At 47.6% G+C, this 23,701-nt stretch overlaps 1 long non-coding RNA gene across 1 annotated transcript in view; it reads right to left on the bottom strand.

The window, feature by feature from the left end:
* LOC112545516 (uncharacterized) overlaps nt 1–14,523 on the bottom strand; it is a 59,498-nt gene extending 44,975 nt beyond the window's left edge. Inside the window, exon 1 of the long non-coding RNA XR_003089005.3 lies at nt 14,165–14,523. This is a non-coding gene — a long non-coding RNA (uncharacterized LOC112545516). The remainder of the gene's footprint in view (nt 1–14,164) is intronic.
* Between the last annotated feature and the right edge of the window lie 9,178 nt (nt 14,524–23,701).

Below are 23,701 nucleotides of genomic sequence, written 5' to 3'. Positions count from 1 at the left end.
GTTCTAAGGTCTGCAAGGACATAGATCTTCTGCTCTGGTCATCAACGTCCCCTGTAAACTGTTTGCTTGTGCAGCCGCTCAAGACAGATTCAAATGCCACCCTGCTGATCAGCAGAGTGGTAGTTCTGATGAGCTAGGTTTTGTTTCCACTGGTGATGCATATTCACACATGCCTCAGTGCACGTTAAAAATGTATTATACACGTGGATGGAAAAAGTCTGCACATGGATGGAAAAGATTAGAGGGAAGATTACTGGTCATGTTATTGTCTTGGCCTGTTAAGCAGCGAAAAGTCAGTTAGCTCCAGTTCAAAGGATCAAGTTTCCCAGCCTAGTACTTAACCATATCTTCAACTTTTCTGGGGTTGAGCAGACCCCTTTGGGGAAAAGAGGGCCTGTCATTATAACTGGCTTTTCCATAGAAGGCTTATGCAGGGAGGGCTCCTAGTGCTTTCCCCATATTGTGCACTTACCCAAAGGCCAAACTATATTTTAAAACACTGTTTATTCATGTGCATTTTTCCTGTCCATCATTTTTCATGAACCAGACTCCAGATACTTTATTCAGCCCAGACACAGGTTTCACTCAGAGAGAATTTTTAGTGAAAACATTTCACTATTTTTCTTGCTTCCTGGCCACCCAAAAGAGTGAGGGGTTGGGAGCAAAGGGGAAGGTATTTGACTTCTAACTAGAGGTAAGGCAGATGCAATATCGCTCTTGTAACCTACACACATGTAATTGGTAACAGTGCCTGGTTCTTGGACTAAGACTGTACTAATTTCCTCTGATTTAGCCAACTCCTTCCCCCCCTCCCCCACCTCAAAAAAAATCTAATCTAAAATCAGATCTGGAAATTCAGGAAACCCACCGGCCACTACATTTAGCAAAACATTTGCAAGTCATCCAAAGACTCAATTTCCTTCCTCAAAGGAATAACACAACAATGTTTATTTTGTGAGGAGCTGAAGAAAATCCCTTTCTGAGCTCATACAGTAGGTCTGCTGTCTTTTTGGCTCAACCCCCTTGGAGCATCCAGGAACTGAGGACAACTTGTTTCCTTTTTAAAGATTTTTTTTAATCGCGACCTCACCACTTCCGAATGTGCAAAATGTCTAGCATTACACTGCTAGCACCAAATAAAAACTTAAGTCATTTCCACATACCCTGCTATAAAGGGAGAGAAATGATGATAGTAGAATTCCATTGGCTTTAAATAAACAACCTTCCTGTCCTCTAACAATACTGTGCTAGTACTATAAAGCTTTTCTGACACATTACTTTAAACATTAGCACATGGAAATGCCAGCTCGGCACTTCAGGAGCTGCAGTTCAATGCCAGGAGCTATTAGTCACATTAAGAAGTCTATTCACAGTATACTGGGTACAGGAAAGTGTTTGAAACTTCCTGCTTCGCTCCTCTCATGCAACTGTCACCCTACCCCCACCTTGGTTAAATCCAGACTTGTGGGGAGGCCCAATCAACATCTCTTTTTTGGCTTTCGCATTTGTAAAAGTTAAATGTCAAGCCCTGTAATCTCTGATGCTACCACTTGTCTTGCTACAGTCAGATGAAGAGGAATGATGAGGAAAGGTAAGTAGAATAAAGTTAAACAAATAGAAGAGGTTAAGTGAAAGCTCTGGTCTAAATAAGCAGTTATACATATAACTGTGTGGTCTGCATGAGTGTGCTACACCCTGGGGCAAACATTGCCCTCCTTTACACCCAGCACAGCCCCACTGACTCCAGGGTAAGACCACCAACTCCCCAGATGGGAAGCCATTTGCAGCAATGGTATCCAGTCTTTCTGGTCCAGAAGTATTGGCAACTCTATTCCAGAAAAGGTTGCCTAGTTGGGGCTAGAAATTGCCTCACCTGATTTTAAAAAAAAAGTCTCCTGAAGAGTGTGGAATATGGCAATATGTATTTTCTTCCCATTACTCAAAAGGAAATAGAAGTAGAAGAAAATGTTTTACAATCCAATCAATCATTTTACTATGAATGTATGTACTTACCTGATTTTAAAAGGGGATTTAAAAACATTATTGAAAATTGCTATTTACAAAACAGTCATCATGGATAATCATCAGCCTATTTTTTACTGCTCACAAGGCCAAAGAAACTGAAATAGACAGATAATTCCTAGATAAAGATATAGCCAAAAATCAAGTAAAGAAAAAGGCAAGACTGCTAAGAGGAACTCTGGCAAACCACAGTCAGACCATACTTCTATCTTAACTTTATACTTTTTTTAAAAAGGTAGTTTTGTGATTGTCCTTTAGTACAAGCACATTCCATTACTGATCTTAGGTAATGTCAGCCATGCTGTCATACAAAATGGTAAGTACATGTACAGGGCATAAGAGAGGCTATAATCTGTAAAAGGGAATGTTGTGGCCATATATCAATTGAAATGGTCTGCAATTCAGGGAATAATTGTTTTGAAACCATCTCACATGAATTCACCTTCACGAGATTAGAGGCTGATGTCACTATGAGGGTGAAGTCATCAGCCATGACTTAAGTTAATGGGATAATGCCAAAAGAACTCAGTGGCTGTGCAAAACTTAACTCCTTCCAAGCACTGAGGAATGCTGAGAACACTGTATTTCTTTCGTTCACAGCATTTTCTCTGTCATTGTTAAGCTTTAGCACAGAAAGAACAGTGATTGACCAATGGGCTGAGCCTGAACTGTGTTTCAAATGCTGCTGTGCATGGTCTTGATGTCTGGACTTTTTAATACTATATGTCAAGTGGAGCTTCTAAGTCACACAAACTAATAGTAAAGCTCAGAAAGTATTTTATACTGTTGGAGTTCCTGTCCAGTTCCTGTAACACTTACTCATGAGACTAGTCCTTACTAACTTAAGTCACTGAAACCAATGGGAGTATTCTTGCAAATGTTGCAGGATCGAGTCCTCTAATGTTTAGGAACACCAGGGTAGAAAGGGATCTGGCCCTTTCTGGTTATGGTTAGGGGCTCCTGGGCAAAAAGTCCTAGACATCATGATTTTTCCACTTGTGATTTTTTCCCCTGCCAATGATTTTCACAAAGGGTAGGACACCAGCCCAGTGTGAAGGGGAAGACTTGGTGGGAGAGAGGAGGGCTGGTGAATGAGCCTGTCCTAGCATGAGGAGAAGATGAGGCCTTGGAGGAGATGCTGGAGCATGAGCCCTTCCTGTATTCACCAGGTTAAAGCTCCCCTCAGGTTTGGCACCCTGCCCCTCATAAGAGGGAGAGGGGAACACAAACCAGAGCCATACTGAGACCCTGCATGCTAATCACAATGCCTGTAGCAGGAACAGGGCACTAAGCCTAGCCCCACAGGACAAGACCCACAGGAGCCTCTGCTGGGGGCGGAGCACTGGGAGCTGGCCCAGTCCCTCAGGACATGAACCACAGCCGTCATTGCTGCCTGGGGGAGTGTAGAGTGGGCTGGGCTTGCTCTCCAGTACCCCTCCCATGGTGCCTCCCTTCATCCCAGGTTCAGATTAGGGTTGCGATGCCAAGGCAGAGGATGCTGACATGGGTTGATGACAGGGTAAGGAGGATGGGAATTTTTAATAAAAAATCAGCAAGAGGTCACCGTAACTCATAATCTTTGCTAAATGTATTGCAACAGCTCTGTGATTTTTGATAAAAATTGCTGTGACAAATCTGCAGTCCTAACTGGTGCAAATATTGTCTCAGAAGTAATAAGCAAGCCAGAATACCAGTCTTTGCAAGAAATTGGACCACAACAAAGTCAGTACAAGCCAGCTTTAGACAACCTGTAAATCTTGTTGAGATAAAAGCATGTGATGTAAAGAGTCATTTAAAATCATTAGATTCATCCTGGAAAATACAGATATTTTTCTTTGACAATGAAATACTTGCCTATGTGAGAGCAATAAAAGGTTGTTCTATCCTATGTTACGAGTTGAACTGTAACAAGTCAAATTCACTGATATACCCAATGAACACTCCCAGCAACACTAATATATACTATTTGTTACAACACCTTACACCTAACAAGAAGTATTTTCATGAACACTCAGGATGAAAGAAAAATGATAGGCCTGATCTGACCTACTCAAGTATACATCAGGAATAAATCTGATGAAGTCAGTTAAGTTACACTGTTCTAGAGCTGGAATAAATGGAATTAGAATAAGACTTTGTACTTCTAAAAAAATATTGATTTTGTTAGACACATTATTTTTATTTATTTATTTATTTATTTAAATATTTTTACCCCGCCTTTCTATTTAAAATATTCATTATAAAACCCCTAATTTATTCTTCGGTATTTCTGCTGTTTGTTTAATCTGTACCAGTAATATACTCAGACCTCCATGGCTCAGGAGCCAAATTAGCGATCAATATTACCCAAAAAAGACACAGTAGTGTTAGTTCTTTGTTTCCTTTACTGTAGTACCATATATTCTTATTTAAGTAGTATGAGAAGGGAAATATTTACCCTCTCTCTCTCTCTGTAAAAATAATTCTCACCAAGAAGTGATTTATCAATTACTACTATTTTATCAACTACAATTGATCAATAACATAGTAAAAACAATCTGATTGGTTAATAACTTATATTGGTTAATAAATAAATCACACAGCATTTTAATATCATGTCCTACAAAGAGCCACAAGAGATGCATTAATGAGCCACTCGCGATTCACTAATCTCAATCTGATTATCACTGCTTTATCAACTTCCCTAGAGCTTGGTCAGTAAAACCAGATGGGTCATTTCACTTTCTGCATCTTGGACATACACACATTTTGTTCTTTGGTTTAAAATGCTGCAGGGAATGGTAAAATTTATTCTATCAAACCAACTCTATTGAAATTAAAAATATGTGAAAGCACAAACAAAGACACTATGAAAGATCCAGTTTGGAAGCCTCTATAGAAGACATTAATATTTTAATTTCAAATTGACACCAGTGGGACAGCACTTCTCTAAGAATCTTATTGCAGATAGGGTGTCATCAAGAAATTGACAGACAAATTCAAAAGGGGCTTTGTTTATCTCCTAAGCACTAACACTAAGGCTAAATGAAAATGTCACGTTAAAACTGTATTTCAACAGAAAATCAGGTTTTAAACAGGCATAAGGATCTTGCACAAAAAGGGGTTTTTGCGCAAAAAGGAAACGTCCACACTGCTTGTTTTTGCGCAAAAAACCCTTGTGCAAAAATGGCAATATATTATGCAAATGAAGTGTGACAAAATGCTAATCAGCGCTTCATTTGTGTACTCTCTGCCAGCAAAAGCCAGCAGTATAAACAAAGCCCCAGTCTCCAACTTCTGTGCCTAAACCACAAGTCCATCCTTCCCTCCCATTTTTTGTAATTTAAATGGGGATGGTTCTGTGGCACATCACAGACTGGGCAAGTTGAAAGTTTCTTCTCACCTCAGACTTCACCCATTTTGGGCTTAATCTTATTGCCAAGTCAGTGTGAAGACTGCCAGTGATTTCAGTGGGAGTTGGATTGGGCACTAGGAGACTGGCATTTCCTTCAGCTGGAGAGACCTTAGCACTCCCCTCACAATGTAGCAAGAAGGTGTGAGAATTGGAGGCCAACTCTTGATGACCTATTACTTTTAATATGTGAAACACCAATCTCACATATTCAAAGATCCAGCATCCATCTACTGTGCTGAAGGGAAGAGTGGAGGTAATTCTATGCTTTTCATTATGCTACTTAGTGCGCCTTAAAAAAAAAAACAAGAAAAGAAACAAAACTTACAACTTGTAAGTCAAGTCCTGAAAAGGGAAGTTTCTAAGTTCTTAATTATAATTTGTTGTGAGCTTTCCAATACCCACTAGTTCTGTGAGGCTGTTGGCAGCTGATATATTTTTCTAGCTTGCTTGACAGAAATATGAAATTACATATCTTCCTTCATAAGATGGTTTCTAGGGCCCTGGCTCTCTCTGACTGTCAGTGGATTACATACTGAGGTTTTATGTCAACATCATGGGCAGCAGGTAGAAGAGGCCAGGGGACATTAAGCCTCCCCAAACAGGATGTGGCATACCTCCCTTTGGAGGTGCACTGCTGACCTGTCATCTTTTGGAGCACTGCCTGCACTTTTCCCCCACTTTGTCCCTGAGCACCAGCTGCTCACTACTGAACATTTGGTAGGCAGGGCTGCACCCATCAGCTGGTTGGCAGGGCCCTACCACTCGCTCTTCTCTGCCTCCTCCCTCTGTCACTTTTCCTTACAGCAGGAGGGGGCAGAATGGAGCAAGGAAGTGGTGGGTGGAGAGGCCTCACATAAGGGGGCTGAGCAGGAGTGGGTTCTGGGGCAGAGTAGAGGTGGAGCATGGATAGGGCCATGGGGTCAGAAGGTCATGTGGGGGCAGAGCAATGGGTGGAGCCAAAATCTGGGCCCTGGAGGAGCTTCCAGCATTTGTGTCCAGCCTCCCCAAATGCCAGAAGCACACCCTACTCATGGTCAACATGTAATAAAAAGAGAAGTTTTCAAAAACATTAAAAACAACTCTTGAATGCAATTCCATCCATCTTAGATTTTGAAAAACCCATTGGCCAGATTGGGCTGGGCCCTCTATGGGTAACTACATTAGGATGGAAGACCCTACATTGAGAGCAGTCATTAATCTGACTCTTATGCTGTGTTCAAGGACTGGGAATTTCCAGCATCAGCAAAGGTCAGAGACCCCAAAAGACGTGGGCCAGGGCTCCACCTTCTTCCACACCAGCCAACAGGGCCAGAGTAGCTCAAAAGGGAAAACATGCTGCATCATTTTCAAGGGCTCTCCCAGTGTTATCTTGGCTGAAGCTGCTAGAGAGGGTCAGGAATAAGGGACTGTGGCTGAGCCTAGGAGTATCTTAGCTCCATTTCAAAGGAGAATAAAGAACATAGGTGAGCTATAGTAGAACTGCATGATTGACCGACCTGCCCAATTAACTATGATAGCTCCTGCCTTCTTCCTGCTTTATTCCAGCTTTGTTCCCCAGCTTGGTTCCTAACTCTGACTCTGAGTCTACTTGCTGCTCTAACCACTAGGCAGGACTGCCACGGTTCTGACCAGTAGGCAGGACAACCCACTTCCTGGTTGCTGAATCCAAATGGCTCTGTCATAGAATCTGTGAGTTTCCTGTATGACACAAGGCAATATGTGACACAAGGCAGTCCTTCCCACGCAACAGGACACTTCCTGAATTCAACATAGATTTAACAGGACTGATCTTCTGGTGCCCAGTCCTGTGATATGCTAAGCACCTAATGCAAGATGATGCATGTCCCCATGATCTCCTACAGTTACCTCACAAGACAGGCTTGGCATCTTACAGAATCTAGCCCTTACACCATGAATAAAACTAATGGCACCTCCACTAGTGAAGGAAGTATCAAAACACACACTAGGAACAGAGATCAGAAGCAAAAATCCAATACAAGTGATACGTTACTCACACGGGTATGCCGACGGATTTCAGTGGGACTACTCACATGAGTGAGGTGGGAAAAATTCAGCTCGTAGCCCTACAACCTGTCTACACTTTGGCTCTAAAAGAAAATATTCTAAGTGTTTTATCAATATATACTGTGATTTACAGAGATGCTTGAAAAACAATCTTTCATATGTATAGGCATTGCAGCTTTAATTTTGAAAGCTGTCAGTGTTTCATTTCCCCGTATTAGATGTCCCTTGTGTTGTTTGCTTGCCCTTTATATTTCCCTCGGCACACTAGAATTTCAATAATAAACTCACAAAAGTTTACTTTTTGTTATCTGATCTTTAATTCTAGCTTTTCCCCTATCCACATTATGGCTAAGGAGATATATTTTCAATAGCATAAGGGAAACTCATCTGCTAATCTGTCAACAAGACACCCAACTGTAATGTGTGCACTATAGTTGTTTTGCTGTGCACAAAATGTTTGATGCAGATGTTTTGACACATGGGTGATAGAGAAAATGAAGTTTGCTTTTTTAAAAAAAATTGAAATAATAAAAATACTATGTTTTTTATTTAAAATAATTAATAGTGCACTCCATACAGATGAATATTTGACTTCTCAATATGTCTATTCCATTATGTCCCTTTGCTGTTTGATACATTGGAAAACATAAGTCCACAGACCTTGTTTTATACTTGCTACAAATCAAACTCATCCAAATACTCTCTCTACAGCTGCTATTAAAGATGAGATTCAAAGACTTTAAAAAAGAAAAAGATATCTCTGTGAAGCTACTTCCCATTTTACATTTACAGCTACAGCAGCTATTTTCTTAATTGTCAGTCCTATACTTTGCACTAATTATTGTGCCGGAAATCATATCAACTGAGAACTGATTAAAGCACATCTGTTTCATTTCAGAACAAACATTACACTGAACATGAGTTCCTGCTCTCTTGCTCCACCTCATTTAGTTGCTTTTGCCAAACCCTAGCTAACAAACATCACATTAGCAATCCCAGCTGAGCTGGTCACAGGCCTCATTAGATTTTGGGATGCTCTTTTGTCAACTCTACCTAACATCCACCTGTGAGGGGGCTTAACCTGTGAGGAATCTCAGTTGAGGGAGAGAGTATAGAGCATAGTGTTGGGCAAAGAAAACATAGGAACAGAACATCCTGTGTCAGACCAATGGTCTATCTAGCCAGTATCCTGTTCTCCAACAGCAGTCAGCACCAGATACTTCAGAGGGAATGAATAGAACATGGCAACCATTGAGTGATCCATCCCGTGTTGCCCCTTCCCAGCTTCTTGCAGTTAGAGGTGACGGCTATCCAGAGCATAGGGTTACAATCCTGACCATCTTGGCTCATAGCTATTTATGAACTTATCTGATTCTTTTTTTTTTTAAACCTGTTATAATTTTAACCTTCATGGCATTCCCTGGCAATGAGTTCTACAAGTTGATTGTGTGTTGTGTGAAGAAGGGCTTCTACTTGTTGTTTTAAACCTGCTGCTTATTAATTTCATTGGGTGAGGCTGGCTCTTGTTTATGTGAAGGAGTAAGTAACACTTCCTTGTTCAGTTTGTCCACATGATTGATGATTGTATGGATGTTTATCATGTCTCTCAATCCTCTTTTTCAAGCTGAAAAGTTAGTGTTTTTAATCTCTCTACTATTTTCTGTGTTTAATCTATCCTTTTCATAATGGTTCCTAATATTCTATTAGTTTTTTTATGACAGCTGCTGCACAATTGAGGTGATAGTTTCAGAAAACTATCTACAATGGCTCCAAGCATTGTTACTTGAAGAGTAACAGCTAAGCTGCTCCCCTTGGCTGCAAAGGACGAAACGGAGCCAATGGGAGCCATGAGGCTCCATGGCCACAGTGCCGGTACATAAACAAACCAGGGTGGCCAATTAAAGTGTTTCTGAAAGTATTTTCATGGTACACTTTCAGAAACACTGGTCTAGACCATCCCTGATAGATGTCTATCTAACCTGTTCTTCAATACCTCTAGACAGCCCATCCATATAGGTGAACGAGGCGGTCTCCTAGGGCACCAAGTTAAATGGGACACCAAATGGTGGCGCAATATCATTGAGGGATTTGGAGGTGGGGGCACCGATTGCATGGTTCGCCTAGGGCGCCAGTTGCTGGCAGCTAGTCTAGGGCCGCCCCTGTCTCCAGAGATGGAGATTCCACAACCTCCCTAGGCAATTTATTCCAGAGAAGGGTGCCTCTCCCTGCCACAGCAGCTCCAAAGCTTGGGCTGCAGGATAGCCATCTTTCTTCTGGCACACCACGTCCAAGCCAGGCCTGGGTTCAGGACTGGGCACGGGCACCTGTCTCCTAGCTGTGGCAAGTCAGAGGCCAGGCTAGGTTTGGGCTGGAGAGAAGGAGCCTGTCCCCTGGCCATGGAGGATCCAGCTCAGGTTTGGATTGGGAGAATGGTGCCTATGTGCTGGCCATGGCAGGTTGGGAGCCAGGCTAGGTTCAGGCCAGAGGACTGGTGCTATGGATGTTAAAAAGGGTTTAGAGAAGTAACCGTGTAATCATTAAATATCCTAGTGGTTACATGGTCAACTGGTTTTGGCCAGCTGGGACAAGCGAGGGACCGGTGGTGGAAGGGTGTCCCTGCAGCTCCCAGGGAGCCGCCTGCTGCCCTGCACTATGGGCTCTGCAATATAAGGTTTATACTGCAGAGCCCACAGCACAGCCAACTCCCTGGGAGCGGAGCTGGCAACCAGGAGCCAGTGCATATAAGCCAGCTCCAAGCACGCACTGGCTGTCGCTGCCGGTGCCACTCCCAGGGAGCCAGATGCAGCCCCGCACTGCAGGCTCTGCAGTATAAGATCCTACAGTGGCTCTCCAGGAGTGCAGTCGTTGGCTGGGAGCCAACGTGCGCTGGGAGCCAGCCCACATCTGCAGGGCAGAAGGGTTTAACCATAACAGAAACCAATAAGCTGAAGCTTATCAGTTATTTGGTTCACCGGTTAAACTCTTATACCCCTAACTGGTCCCTCTTCTCTAGTCACAACAGGTCCACTGGGACTGGGTTCCCTGAGTGTCTGTACAGCACTTAATAGGCTACTGTGTGGCCATGCAGTCATGTAGCTTACAGAGAACTTAGGAGAGCCCTTCTCTTTTATCCTAAGACAGCTTACTCACCTAAGAGTCTTTGATGAAAGTTATGAAATAGGAAAGAACAAGTTAAAAATTATTTCAGACAAGTTAGATGTCTTCACATCACCAGGTCCTGATGAAATGCATCATAGAATATTCATGGAGCTGAGCGAGGAGCTATCTGAGACATTAGCTTTGAAAAGTCATGGAAGGCAAGAGAGGTTCTTAAAACTAGAAAAAGGCAAATACAGTGCCCATCTATGAAAAGGGAAATAAGGACCACCCAGGGTGCTACAGAGCAATCAGCTTAACTTCTGTAGCAGGGAAGATAGAGTGCAGCAGGGGAGGTTTAGATTGGACATTAGGAAAAAATTCCTAACTGTCAGGGTGGTCAAATATTGGAATAAATTGCCAAGGGAGGTGGTGGAATCTCCCTCTCTGGAGATATTTAAGAACAGGTTAGATAGACTTCTGTCAGGGATGGTGTAGGTGGAGCTTGATCCTGCCTTGAGGGCGGGGGGCTGGACTCGATGACCTCTCAAGGTCCCTTCCAGTCCTATGATTCTATGATTCTATGACAGACCTCGTCAAAGCTTTCTGAAAGTATAATTACACTATATCCACTGGATCACATGTTTATTGATCTCCTCAGAGGAATCTAGCAGATTGATGAGGTATGTTTTCCCTTTACAAAAGCTGTATTGACCCTTGCCCAACATATCATGTTCATTTATGTGTCTGACAGTTCTGTTCTTGACCATAGTTTCAGTATATTTAAATGTTACTGAATTTAGGCTTACTGGTCTCTAATTGCAAGGATCACCTATGGAGCCTTTTTTTAAAATGGCATCACATTAGCTTTTCTCCAGATTATTGTACTGCCATCATGTCTTCCTCTTCTACAAAAAATGAAATCTATCACGTCAAGACCACTTTCACCAAATTTGTCTTCCATCTTCAATTTCCAAACAATATCTCTCTGTTAGAATCAAGTCTAAAATGATTTCCCGTGGTTACATCCTCAACTTTCTGAAACAAAAAAGTTGTCCCCAGTACAATCCAAGAATGTATTGGAAATTTTGTGGGTTTTGTCATATTTTTCCAACAGAGGTATAGGTTGTTAAAGTGCCCCTTTATTCCAATAATTTAAAATATAAAAAATATAGTTTGGGAATTTGAAGATAATAGTTGCCAACTTTTTCACCATCTCACTTGTAGGTACAACATTACCTGCATTCTTTGCGGGGCAGTGTTCTTTCCTTATACACTGTCAGCAAATACTGGTAATACCAAAAGTACACATCTTTTTCATTCAACCACTGTTATTACTATTCTGCATTATCTAAGAAAAGTAGGTTAGCTGGGAAACAAGCTCTGACACCAGAAAGATGACAGTGAGCACAATTTTTCTGTTCAGAGTTTCTTCTTCACTTCAGCAAAAGCCAATAATACGGTTTCACCAATACACTATGTCACATAATTTGTGTGGGTTCTCTGCCTCTATGCACTTTCACTTCCCTGTTATACTCTGTGACCCAATGGTGTTAGAGAGGCTTGCTGTTGCTGTAACCACTTCTGCTTCTGAGTATGACTGGGTTTCTAATCCAGAAATCACCACCCACTAGATAGGACAGTGTATGTAATTGTTGCTAAACTAGTAAAACAAGAAATTAAGAACTAACAGGTGGCACAATGGGTGTATTTGTTTTCATAGGCACCTGTTTAATCCAGATTCTCTTCACCAAAGTCAATAGAAATATCAATCATGTGAATGTGGCCTGAGAACAAACATTTGGCTATAACAATTAAAAACGAGTCTCATGGAAATATCTAGAAACTGAACTAATTTTAGCCAAAATGAACTTTTGTGAAAATTGGCAGAAAGTTTGATAATGTTTCTGTCCCCTGGAGGGTTATATTAAAATAATAGGCTCCATTTCTTTTGATTAAAAAGACAGAATATAAAATTAACATGGCACGTATTAAATGGATTAAAAATTGGCTTATGAATAGGTCTCAAATGTAAAAGGAGAATCATTGTCAAGCAGGTGTTTCCAGTGAAATTCTACAAGGATTGGTTCTTGGTCCTAAGCTATTTAACATTGTCTGGAAGAAAATATAAAACATCATAGACCACTTCTTTTGAAAAAGCAAGCCGCTTTTTCGAAAGAGAGCATCCAAGCAATCTGGATGCTCTCTTTCGAAAAATCCCTGTTTGCATTGAAGAATGCCTTTTTTTGAAAGAGCACTTTCGAAAAAAGGTGTTCTTCCTCATAAAATCAGGTTTACTGTGGTCAAAAAGAACTGCCGCGTTCTTTCAATTTAGTTTTTTTGAAAAAAGGCCACTTTTTAAAAAAAAAAACCCTGTAGTCTAGACACACCCAAAGTGACTCTGAAAAAGATTCTGGTGGAAAATCAGCTAAACATGCATCCCAATGTGATCCTGAGATGCATACACAACACATTCTTAAATAGAAGTAGAGAGATAATTTTAGCAACACATTTGGCACTGGTGCTACTGCTGCTGGAATACTGAGTCCAGTTCTGGTGCCCACAATTCAAGGATGTTCATAAATTGGAGAGGGTAAAGAGAAGAGCCTCCCTTCCCCTATAGTGACTCTAGGCAACACACATGCTTATTAGACATAGTAGATAAAATTGTTTCACGTGTTATTTTCAAATGTTATTTTATAGTCTTAGGTCTTTGATTTTCCTAAAGGTGGAAATGGCACAGGAAATATTGTTTTCCCACTATACATTTATGAAAGAATGAGTAAAGGGGAAAATACAGAATGATTATATGCCATTATGTTTCAATTATATACAGTATTATCATATTGAACCATTAGCGGAGTTCCTGAAATAAATCAAACTACATTGTGACTCTGAAATAAATCGCATTTATGATTCACCCAAACATGTTTTATTGTTAACATTCTTCAGATCAAAGAAAGAATATGTAGAAAAGCCCAGGAGTGTTTCTTTGCTTTTTGGGACTGGGATTTTGTGAATAAAAAGCACAAAAGAAGCCTCTCTATTTAGATGCCTCTTTAGTAGCTGAGTCACGTTCATATAGCTGGACATGGAGGAAAGTTTAAAACAGCCTTGCAAAATCCTACTCCCATGGGGTATTTTTTTAAATCAAGTATCATTAGCATTTTTATTATCAGAGTAAAGGGAAAGCAAGTATACTTGTGCCTTGGATAGCATATTTCCATGACAATTTTACATGATTGGTTTAAAATATTGTAGTAATCATTTAGGGGAATAATGAGTAATTAAAACTGTTAGTTACCCTTGCTCAGCTTCTTCATAACTATCTGTGACCCCCACAACCACAGTAGCTGAACACCTTACAAGCTTTAATGAATTCATCTTCACAACACCTCTGTGAGGTAGGGAAGTGCTATTATCCTGATTTTTGGGGAATTGAGGCACAAGGAGACTAAGGGTACATCTACACAGCAGGGCTAAAGTTGAATTAAGCTGCGCAACTTCAGCTATATCAATTAAATCAAAATAGCTTAACTCGGCTTTTGGCGCTGTCTACACAGAAGGAAATTAAAGAAAGAACACTCTTTGACTTTCCTTACTCCTTGTGAAGAGTAAGTTACTCACCTGGTGCAGTAATGTCTGTTCTTCGAGATGAGTGTCCCCGTGGGTGCTCCACTGAAGGTGTTGGGCTTATCCCAGTGCCGCAAGTCGGAGATTTTTCATCAGCAGTGGCCCTACCAAACCGCACATGTGCGCTTGTTGCCTCACACCATTTGCGCTCTTTCATGGAGCACGGTCCAGCCCCGCCAGTTCCTCCTAAGCTGGGAGCACCTGAAAAAGATGAAGACACTAGCTCTGAAGCAGGAAGGAGGGCGGGTCATGGAGCACCCACGGGGACACACATCTCAAAGAACAGACGTTACTACACCACGTGAGTAACTCTGTTCTTTGTCGAGTAGTGTCCCCATGGGTATGTCTACACTACAAAGTTAATTCGAACTAATGGACGTTAGTTCAAATTAACTTTGATAGTCGCTACACTAGCGCTCCGCTAGTTCGAACTTAATTCGAACTAGCGGAGCGCTTAGTTCGAACTAGGTAAACCTCATTCTACGAGGACTAAGCCTAGTTCGAACTTACTAGTTCGAATTAAGGGGTGTGTAGACCCTTAATTCGAACTAGTGGGAGGCTAGCCCTCCCCAGCTTTCCCTGGTGGCCACTCTGGCCAACACCAGGGAAACTCTATTGCCCCCCTCCCAGCCCCGGCCCCGGACGCCTTAAAGGGGCACGGGCTGGCTACGGTGCCCGTGCCAGGTGCAAGCCTGCCAGCACCCAGCCAGCAGACCCTGCACCTGGCACGGCTCGAGCCAGCCACCCGATGCCCCCAGCCCTCCCCCTCTTCCTGGGACCAGGCTGGCGGCTCCCGGGAGCTTGCCCAGGACCGCAAGAGGCGGGCACCCGCCTGGTCTAGTGCGGACATTGTGGACCTCGTCCACAACCTCTGCACTAGGCACAAGAAAGTGGCCGGCTAGGGCAGGAGAGCTGCCAGCCTGGCCACCCAGGAACAGGTGTGCATGAAAATCAAGGTGGTCCACTGAGACCCCCGACCCTGAGCCCTGAGCTTAGAATGGCCGTACTGGGTCAGACCAAAGGTCCATCTAGCCCAGTAGCCTGTCTGCCGACAGCGGCCAACCCTAGGGACCCTGGAGGGGATGGACCGAAGACAGTGACCAAGCCATTTGTCTCGTGCCATCACTCTCCAGCCTTCCACAAACTTTGGGCAGGGACACCACTCCTACCCCCTGGCTAATACCACTCCATGGACCCAACCTCCATGAATTGATCTCACTTCTCTTTAAACTCTCTTCTAGTTCTAGCCTTCACAGCCTCCTGCAGCAAGGAGTCCCACAGGTTGACTCTTTGCTTTGTGAAGAACAACTTTCTATTACTAGTTTGAAGCCTGCTACCCATTCCTTTCCTTTGGTGTCCTCTAGTCCTTCTATTATGGGAACTAATGAAGAACTTTTCTGTAGGCACCCTCTCCACCCCACTCATGCTTTTATAGACCTCTATCCTATCCCCCCTCAGTCTCCTCTTTTCTAAGCTGAGAAGTCCCAGTCTCTTTAGCCTCTCTTCATATGGGACCTCTTCCAAACCTCTGATCATTTTAGTTGCCCTCCCCTCTCCCACCCTCTCTCTTCCCCTCTCCCACCTCCTTTTCGCAGTCTCTCCCAGTTTTGTTCAATAAAGAGAGATTCTATTTTTGAACACAATTGTCCTTTATTTAGTACATCAGGAAGGGGGGTTAGGGAGGGGTAAGTGGAAGGAGGTGAGGGAGGAATGGGACACGAGCCCCCGATGGGGAGGACTGGGGTGGCTCTGCGGGCTTCTGGGGGTGGAACCTCTCCTGCAGCCCCCCAATTGCCCCCTCTCCCCAGATGGCAGCCTGAGGCAAGTGCAGCCGGGCTGATGGCCGAGTGCTGTGATGTGCCCAGTGTGGGTACTCCGGGCAATCCAAGCCAGGACTGCTTTGCAAGCGGGGCACCCCTGAGAACTGTCCGTCCGGGGTGGGGGTCGGGACCCTTTAAGCACAGCCCTCGGCTAGCCTGAGACAGCAGCTCCACGCTCTAAGTCCTCATCTGATGCCCTGCTGGCACTGCTTCCGGACATCCTTAACCCCGGTTCAGGGTCCACTTAATGTGGACATGCTAGTTCGAATTAGCAAAACGCTAATTCGAACTAGTTTTGTAGTCTAGATCCGTTAGTTCAAATTAGCTTAGTTCGAATTAACTAATTCGAACTAAGTTAGTTCGAATTAGCGCTGTAGTGTAGACATACCCCATGCGTGCTCCACTGAAGGTGAGTACATAGCAGTGGTCCCGTGCTATTGATGTGCTTCAGACTCATGGTCTCTGTGCTGTGGATAGGACTGCCTGGGCCACTGCAGAATCATTTCTCAGTATATTTTTAAGGGCGTAGTGCCTGGCAAAGGTCAGAGTAGAGGACCAGGCATATGTCTTGTAGTGGTACGCCCTTAAGAAAGGCTGCGGAGGTTGCCATCCCTCTTGTGGAATGGATCCTCGGTCTGTGCGGTAACGGTCTATTGTGCAAGGAGTAACATCGTGTGATGCAAGACACAATAAGGTTGGAAATGTGCTGTGCGGATAGCTGTTGGCCTTTTGAATGTTCTGCTATAGATAACAGAATGCGCTGCGATTTTCGGAAGACGCGTGTTCTTTCGAGGTAAAATGTAAGCGCTCTTCTGATGTCCAGTGTATGTAAACGCATCTCTTCAATGGTGGAATGAGGTTTCGGATAGAAGACTGGTAGGCTTATGGGTTTGTTTATATGAAAGATCAAGTTCCCCTTTGGTAAAAAGGGAAGGTGAACGCGAAGCATTACTCTGTACTTGGTGAATAATGTGTACAGAGGATCAGCAGAGAGTGCTGCTAGTTCACCCACCCATCGTGCCGAGGTTATGACAAGCAAGAACGCCACCTTCATAGTGAGCGTGTGGAGATCATATGTCATGAATAGCTCGAAGGGGGGGCAAGTCAAAGTGTCCAGGACCAGACCTAAGTCCCACGGTTCCAGAGGAACACTGTGAGGGGGATATAGATTCGCTAGACCCTTTAAAAATCTTTTGGTTAATAGGTGAGCGACTACTGAGTGGTCATCGATGGGAGGTCGAAAGGCCAAAATTGCTGCCACGTGAACCCTGAGGGAAGATATCGCCAGGCCTGCTGTCTTTAGCTGTAGGATATAATCGAGTATTTGCTGAATAGGCAGGGAAAGAGGATTGAAGCCTCTCGCTGAACACCATGACTGGAACCAATGCCATTTGTGAAGGTAAGTCATTCAAGTAGTGTGGTGTCTGCTGTGTATGAGCACGTGCTTTACAGCCTGGGAACAAATCATTTCTGGACTTTGGAGCCAACTAGGAGCCATGCGGTGAGGTGCATGAGATCGATGTGCGAGTGGATTACTGTATTCCACTGTGGAGACAGTAAGGTGTATAGATTCAGTAGTCGTCATGGTTGGGACAAAGACATTTGTGATAGCAGCAGTAGCCATGTCTGTCGGGGCCAAAACAGTGCTATCAATATCACTGTGGCACTGTCCATTGCTATTTTCTCCAGTACTCGCGGGATGAATGGAAGTGGGGGAAAGGCATACAGCAGACAGTGATGACTCCAGTTGAGTAGAAAGGTGTCCCCTTGGGAAGCTGTGCTTATGCCCGCCCACAAGCAATAATGATGATACTTTTTGTTGTGATGGGTGGCGAAGAGGTCTATACTGGGGAATCTCCAGCGTAGGAAGAGGTCGCAGACGACCTCATTGTGCAGCTCCCATTCGTGTTGTGGGAAGAATTGTCTGCTGAGGGTATTGGCAATGGTGTTGTCTTTGCCGGGAAGGTATGTCGCGGTAAGGATGATCCCATGTCGGATAGCCCAGTTCCACAACCGGATGGATTCCGAGCAGAGGGATCAATATTGAGTGCTGCCTTGCCAGTTGAGATAATAAACAGTGCATGTGTTGTCAGTGAGGATCTGTACTGTAAGATCGCGTATTATATGCAGAAAGTGTTTGCACGCGTTGAATACTGCCTGCAATTCGAAGAAGTTTATGTGCTGCAGGGACTCCTGAGGCACCCACAGACCCTAAGCACGATGGTTTTGTAAGTGGGCTCCCCAGCCGAGTAAGGATGCATCTGTGGTGAGTTGCACGGTGGGCTTCAGGCCCTTGAAGGGAATACCCATTAGCATATTTCTGGGATTGTGCCACAACCCACGATAATGAGTCCCTGACTGTCACGGGGTGCAGCACCGTCCGCCGCCCCCCCGGTCTAATAGTCATCCAGTCGTGCACAATGCACCGCTTACTTTCGCACCTCCTCGGCGGAGTGGGGGGTCCGGGCCCGCCCTCACTCCGGACCCCGACCCAGGGCCCTAACACCGAGAGCGTACCTCTCGGTGGTAGCAGGGGGGCTAGCACCCCAAACGCACCTGCTCCCGGGATACACAACCCGCCCTGGGTCCTACTCCACTCCGCCGGCCGCTGCCCCGCTTACCGGGTTGCTCCGCTCTCTGCCTTCCCGTCCAGGGCCGCTCCTCTCGGGGCTCCTCTGCCCGTGGCTCGCCTCTCCTCCTCCTTGCTTCCCCCCTTGCCACTCTCGTCCCAGCCCTTTTCTGCTCCCCTGCACTTCCGGGTTCCCCCCTCCCCCCTCCGTTGTCGCGCCCGTGACGTCACCCGCCGCGCTCTCGGGCGCACCATGATGACGCGTCACGGCCTCCCCGTCTCCGTTCCCCCCGTCCTCCGGTGTTGCGGCGTCCGCGCCCCTTTCTCCCGCGGTCCCAGCTACCGCTAGCGAGTGGCGGGGCAGTTCTGCCCCGTCACACACCTCCCCCCTTCCTACGGTCTGTCCGCCCCCCGGTTGCTCGTCACCCGGCAGCCGCGAAAGACAGTCCGCGTTCACATTATCTTTACCAGGTCTGTGTTTAATGTCAAAACGGAAAGGTTGCAAGCTCAGGTACCACCGCATTATCCGTGCGTTGTTATCCTTCATGGACTGCATCCATCTCAATGGCGCGTGGTCCGTCACCAGCATGAAGGTGTTGCCTGTAAGAAAGTAGCGTAAGGAGTCTATGGCCCATTTGATGGCCAGCGCTTCCTTCTCTATCACGGCATAGTTCCTCTCCCTAGGGAACAGCTTCCAGCTTAGGTAGGCTACGGGGTACTCTGCGCCCTCCTCCTCCTGTGCGAGGACTGCCCCGAGCCCTACCTCGGAGGCGTCAGTCTGCAAGAGAAACGGCTTCTCGAAATCGGGGGACCGTAGCACTGGACCCGATACCAGGCATTGCCGGAGCGCCTCAAACGCCCGCACCCCTTGGGGCGTCCACACCACCCTGTGGGGTTTCTCTTTCTTTGTCAAGTCTGTTAAAGGGGCCGCCAAGGAGGCAAAATGCTTTATAAACCGTCTATAGTACCCCGCAAGGCCCAGGAACTGGCGTACTTGTCGTTTGGTGTGGGGCCGGGGGTAATCCCTAATGGCGCATACCTTGTCTAGTAGTGGTTTTAGCCGGCCCCTCCCCACCGTATACCCGAGGTAGGATACCTCCCTCTTCCCGAACTGGCACTTCTTGGGATTAGCTGTGAGTCCGGCCCGTTGGAGCGTTCGCAGGACGGCTCCCAGCTGCTGTAAATGCTCCTCCCACGTCCTACTGAAGACGACGATGTCATCTATGTATGCCGTGGCGTAGTCGCGATGGTCCTCTAAGATCTCGTCCATCAGCCTCTGGAATGTAGCTGCTGCGCCGTGTAACCCGAACAGCATGGTGACGAATTGGAATAGTCCGAACGGGGTGGCGAACGCTGTCTTCTCTCTGGCCGCCGGCGCCAGGGGTATTTGCCAGTACCCTTTCGTAAGGTCGATCGTTGATAAGTATTCCACCCGCCCCAGGCGCTCCAGTAGCTCGTCCACCCTGGGCATGGGGTATGCATCGAACTTTGATACCGCGTTTAACTTACGGAAGTCGATGCAGAACCGTACGGCTCCATCCTTCTTCGGGACCAGTACAATGGGGCTCCGCCACTCGCTCCGTGATTTTTCCACCACTCCCCACCGCAACATGTCCTGCAGCTCTTTTTGGACCGTGTCCCACAACTTCCGGGGTATGGGGCGTACCGGATCCCTCACTCGACTCCCTGGTTCTGTCGTGATCTCGTGGTACGCCCGGGTCGTCCTCCCTGGTCGGCTCGTCAGGCTGGCTGCCGCCTGTTGTAGTACCGCCCGAAGTTGTGCCTGTTGAGTATGGTTTAGTTCCCTCCCCATGGGGCTGGCCGCCCAAGTGACCTCTTCCTCGCCCCATGGTCCGAACTCGATCTCCGTACTAAGGGCTTCTGATGGGGGCTCCTCCCGGGGTACCCATCGTTTTAACAGATTGATATGGTACACTTGGCTCTGCCGGTGTTTTCCCCCTACCTGGACTTCATAGTCCACCTCCCCAATCCTCTTGGTCACCCGGTAAGGTCCCTGCCACTTGGCCAATAATTTGGACTCCCCTGCCGGCAATAGGACCAGCACTGGGTCGCCCGGGTTGAAGACTCTTAGCCGCGTCCCTGCGTTGTAGTGGCGGGCCTGGGTTTCTTGGGCTTTTTTCAGATTTTCTTGCGCCCACCTGCCTATAGTTCGCATGCGGTCCCGCAACTTGATTACGTATTGGACCGCCCCCAGTGCAGTGGATGCCTGCTCTTCCCAACCCTCCCGCACCAAATCTAGTATGCCCCGCGGGCGTCGGCCGTACAATAGTTCGAACGGAGAGAACCCTACCGAGGACTGCGGTACCTCTCGTATTGCGAAGAGCAGGGGTGGCAGCAGCTTGTCCCAGTCTCGTGGGTCATCTTGGACCAACCTCCGCAACATGGCTTTTAGGGTTTTGTTGAAATGTTCTACCAGCCCGTCCGTCTGAGGGTGGTAGGCTGCGGTGCGAATCTTCTTTATCTGCAGCCATCTGCACAGCTCTTTCATTAGGCGCGATACCAAGTTCGTCCCCTGGTCCGTCAGGATCTCTTTCGGGAGCCCGACGCGGGCGAACATTTTCACCAGCTCATCGGCTATTGTGGCCGCGTTGGTCTTGCGTAGGGGAACAGCCTCCGGGTAGCGGGTGGCGTAATCAACCACCACTAATATATACTGGTGCTCTCTCCGAGTCCGCTCCAAGGGCCCCATGAGGTCCAAACCTATCCTCTCGAAGGGTTCGGACACTAGCGGCATGGGTATGAGGGCAGCCCGTGGGACCCGGGCCTCCGCTGTCCGTTGGCAGTGGGGGCATGATCTACAAAAGTTCTTAACATCCTGGTATACCCCTGGCCAATAAAACCGTTGGATCACCCGTTGTTGCGTCTTCTCAATTCCCAAGTGCCCGGCCCAGGGATTGTCGTGGGCCATCTCCATCACCCGCCACCGGTATGCTTTTGGGACGAGTAGCTGGGTCTCCCCGCCTGCCGTCCCCGGGACCCGGTACAGCCAGTCCCCTTGGATCTCGAAGTGGGGTCCCTGTTTGCTTCGCTGTTGGGTCCCCTCGCCCTCCACCCGGGGCTCTAGCGTGTTTTCCCAGGCGTGCTGTAATGACGGGTCCTCCCGCTGCAAGGCTAAGAAGTCACCTGTGTCGACCTCTAGGGTCATCCGCGCCTCCTCCCCGCCTAGCCCTTGTGGGGGCATCGTCTCCTCCTCCTCCTGCTGGGTAGCCCACGACTCCCGCGTGTCCCTTACGCCGGTAGGGCCCCGTTCGCCTAGCAGCCGCCGCAACCCGGGCCAATCCCGGCCTAGTAACACGGGGTAGGGTAGTCGGTGAGTCACTGCTACTCGTAACTCCCCGCCCTGGCTCCTGTCGTGTAGCCTCACCTGGGCTGTCGGGTACGGCCGGGTGTCCCCGTGTACGCACTTGATCCAAACTTGCGCCCCCGTGTGCCCTGATCTTCCTAACGCGTCTCTCCGCACTAGCGTTTGTCCACACCCTGAGTCTAGAACGGCCTCTACTACCTCCCCGTTCAAGCGTATCCGCCTTATCATGCGGGCCCGGCTTACCTCCTGCTGCGGGCCCTTCCGGGGTCTAGGTTGGCCGTAAGTGCAGTCCATCATGGGGCAGTCCCGGCGGATGTGGCCTTCCTGGCCGCACTGGTAGCACGTCGGTTTTGGTTGGATCTTCTGTGCGTCCTCTGCCCTCTTTCCGACTTCGGCCCGGGGTTCCCCTTTTCCGTGGTCCTCGGTACCGCGCCATACCGGGGCCAATCGTCGCTCCGGTCCTCGGACTGGGGGGCTTCCAGCCCTAGACCCCGTGTTGTCCCGCCCTTCCTTCCCTTTGGGGCTAGGGCCTCCCCGACCCACCGGGTTGGTCGTTGTGCCTACCTTGCCAGGTCCTTCCGGCGTCTCGGCTGCCAGGAAGTGCTCCATGAGCATGACCGCTTCCTCTAGGGTCCCGGGCAGGTGTCGCCGGACCCATTGTTGGCCCTCCGCGGGGAGCACTTGCAGGTACTGCTCGAGTACGACCAGGTCGGCCACCTGAGTTGCGGTCTTGGTGGACGGTTCCAGCCACCGAAACCCGGCTTCCCGGATCCGCTGCGCGACTGCCCGCGGCCGCTCCCCTGTTGCATATCTGGCCACCCGGAACCTCTGCCTATACGTCTCGGGCAAAATACCAAGTTGGTCGAGGATCGCCTCCTTGACCTTGTAGTAGCACAACGAGTCCCGGTCGGACAAACTCCGGTAGGCGAGCTGGGCCGGACCGGACAGGTAAGGGGCGAGTATAGTAGCCCAGTGCTCTTGGGGCCAACGGGCTGCCGTGGCCACACGTTCGAAAGTTACCAAGAATGCCTCGGCGTCGTCCTCGGCCCCCAGTTTGGTGAGCCTGATGGGGAGTCGCGCTGGGCCCGCCGCCTCCTCCTCTTCTTCATTGGTGGGTCCGATCAGCCCTGTCCCATCCTTCAGCTCCCTCACCAGCTGCTTCTGCTGTTCTCTAAACTCGGAGGTTAGCTGTCGCAATGCCTCCGTTTGTTGCCTCTGGAGCTGGCGCTGGCTATCCACCAGCCATTCTACAATTTTGTCGGCATCCATGGTGCCGTGTCCTATTTGAGATGGCAGTTAGGATAGAGTGGCCACCAGCCAGCGAGAACGGAAGACAAAACAAACCACCACCCTCGCACCCTAGGCTTCAGAGGCGCAAAAACACCCACATTCTCCACCACGTGTCACGGGGTGCAGCACCGTCCGCCGCCCCCGCGGTCTAATAGTCATCCAGTAGTGCACAATGCACTGCTTACTTTCACACCTCCTCGGCGGAGTGAGGGGTCCGGGCCCGCCCTCACTCCGGACCCCGACCCAGGGGCCTAACACTGAGAGCGTACCTCTCGGTGGTAGCAGGGGGGCTAGCACCCCAAACGCACCTGCTCCCGGGATACACGACCCGCCCTGGGTCCTACTCCACTCCGCCGGCCGCTGCCCCGCTTACCGGGTTGCTCCGCTCTCCGCCTTCCCGTCCGGGGCCGCTCCTCTCGGGGCTCCTCTGCCCGTGGCTCGCCTCTCCTCCTCCTTGCTTCCCCCCTTGCCACTCTCGTCCCAGCCCTTTTCTGCTCCCCTGCACTTCTGGGTTCCCCCCTCCCCCC

The sequence above is a fragment of the Pelodiscus sinensis genome, chromosome 1 (genome assembly GCF_052426305.1).
Source record: "Pelodiscus sinensis isolate ZL-2025 chromosome 1, ASM5242630v1, whole genome shotgun sequence".
Classification (NCBI taxonomy): Eukaryota; Metazoa; Chordata; order Testudines; family Trionychidae; genus Pelodiscus; species Pelodiscus sinensis.
Note: the sequence above shows the minus strand (reverse complement) of the source record. Positions and strands in the feature narration are given on the sequence as shown.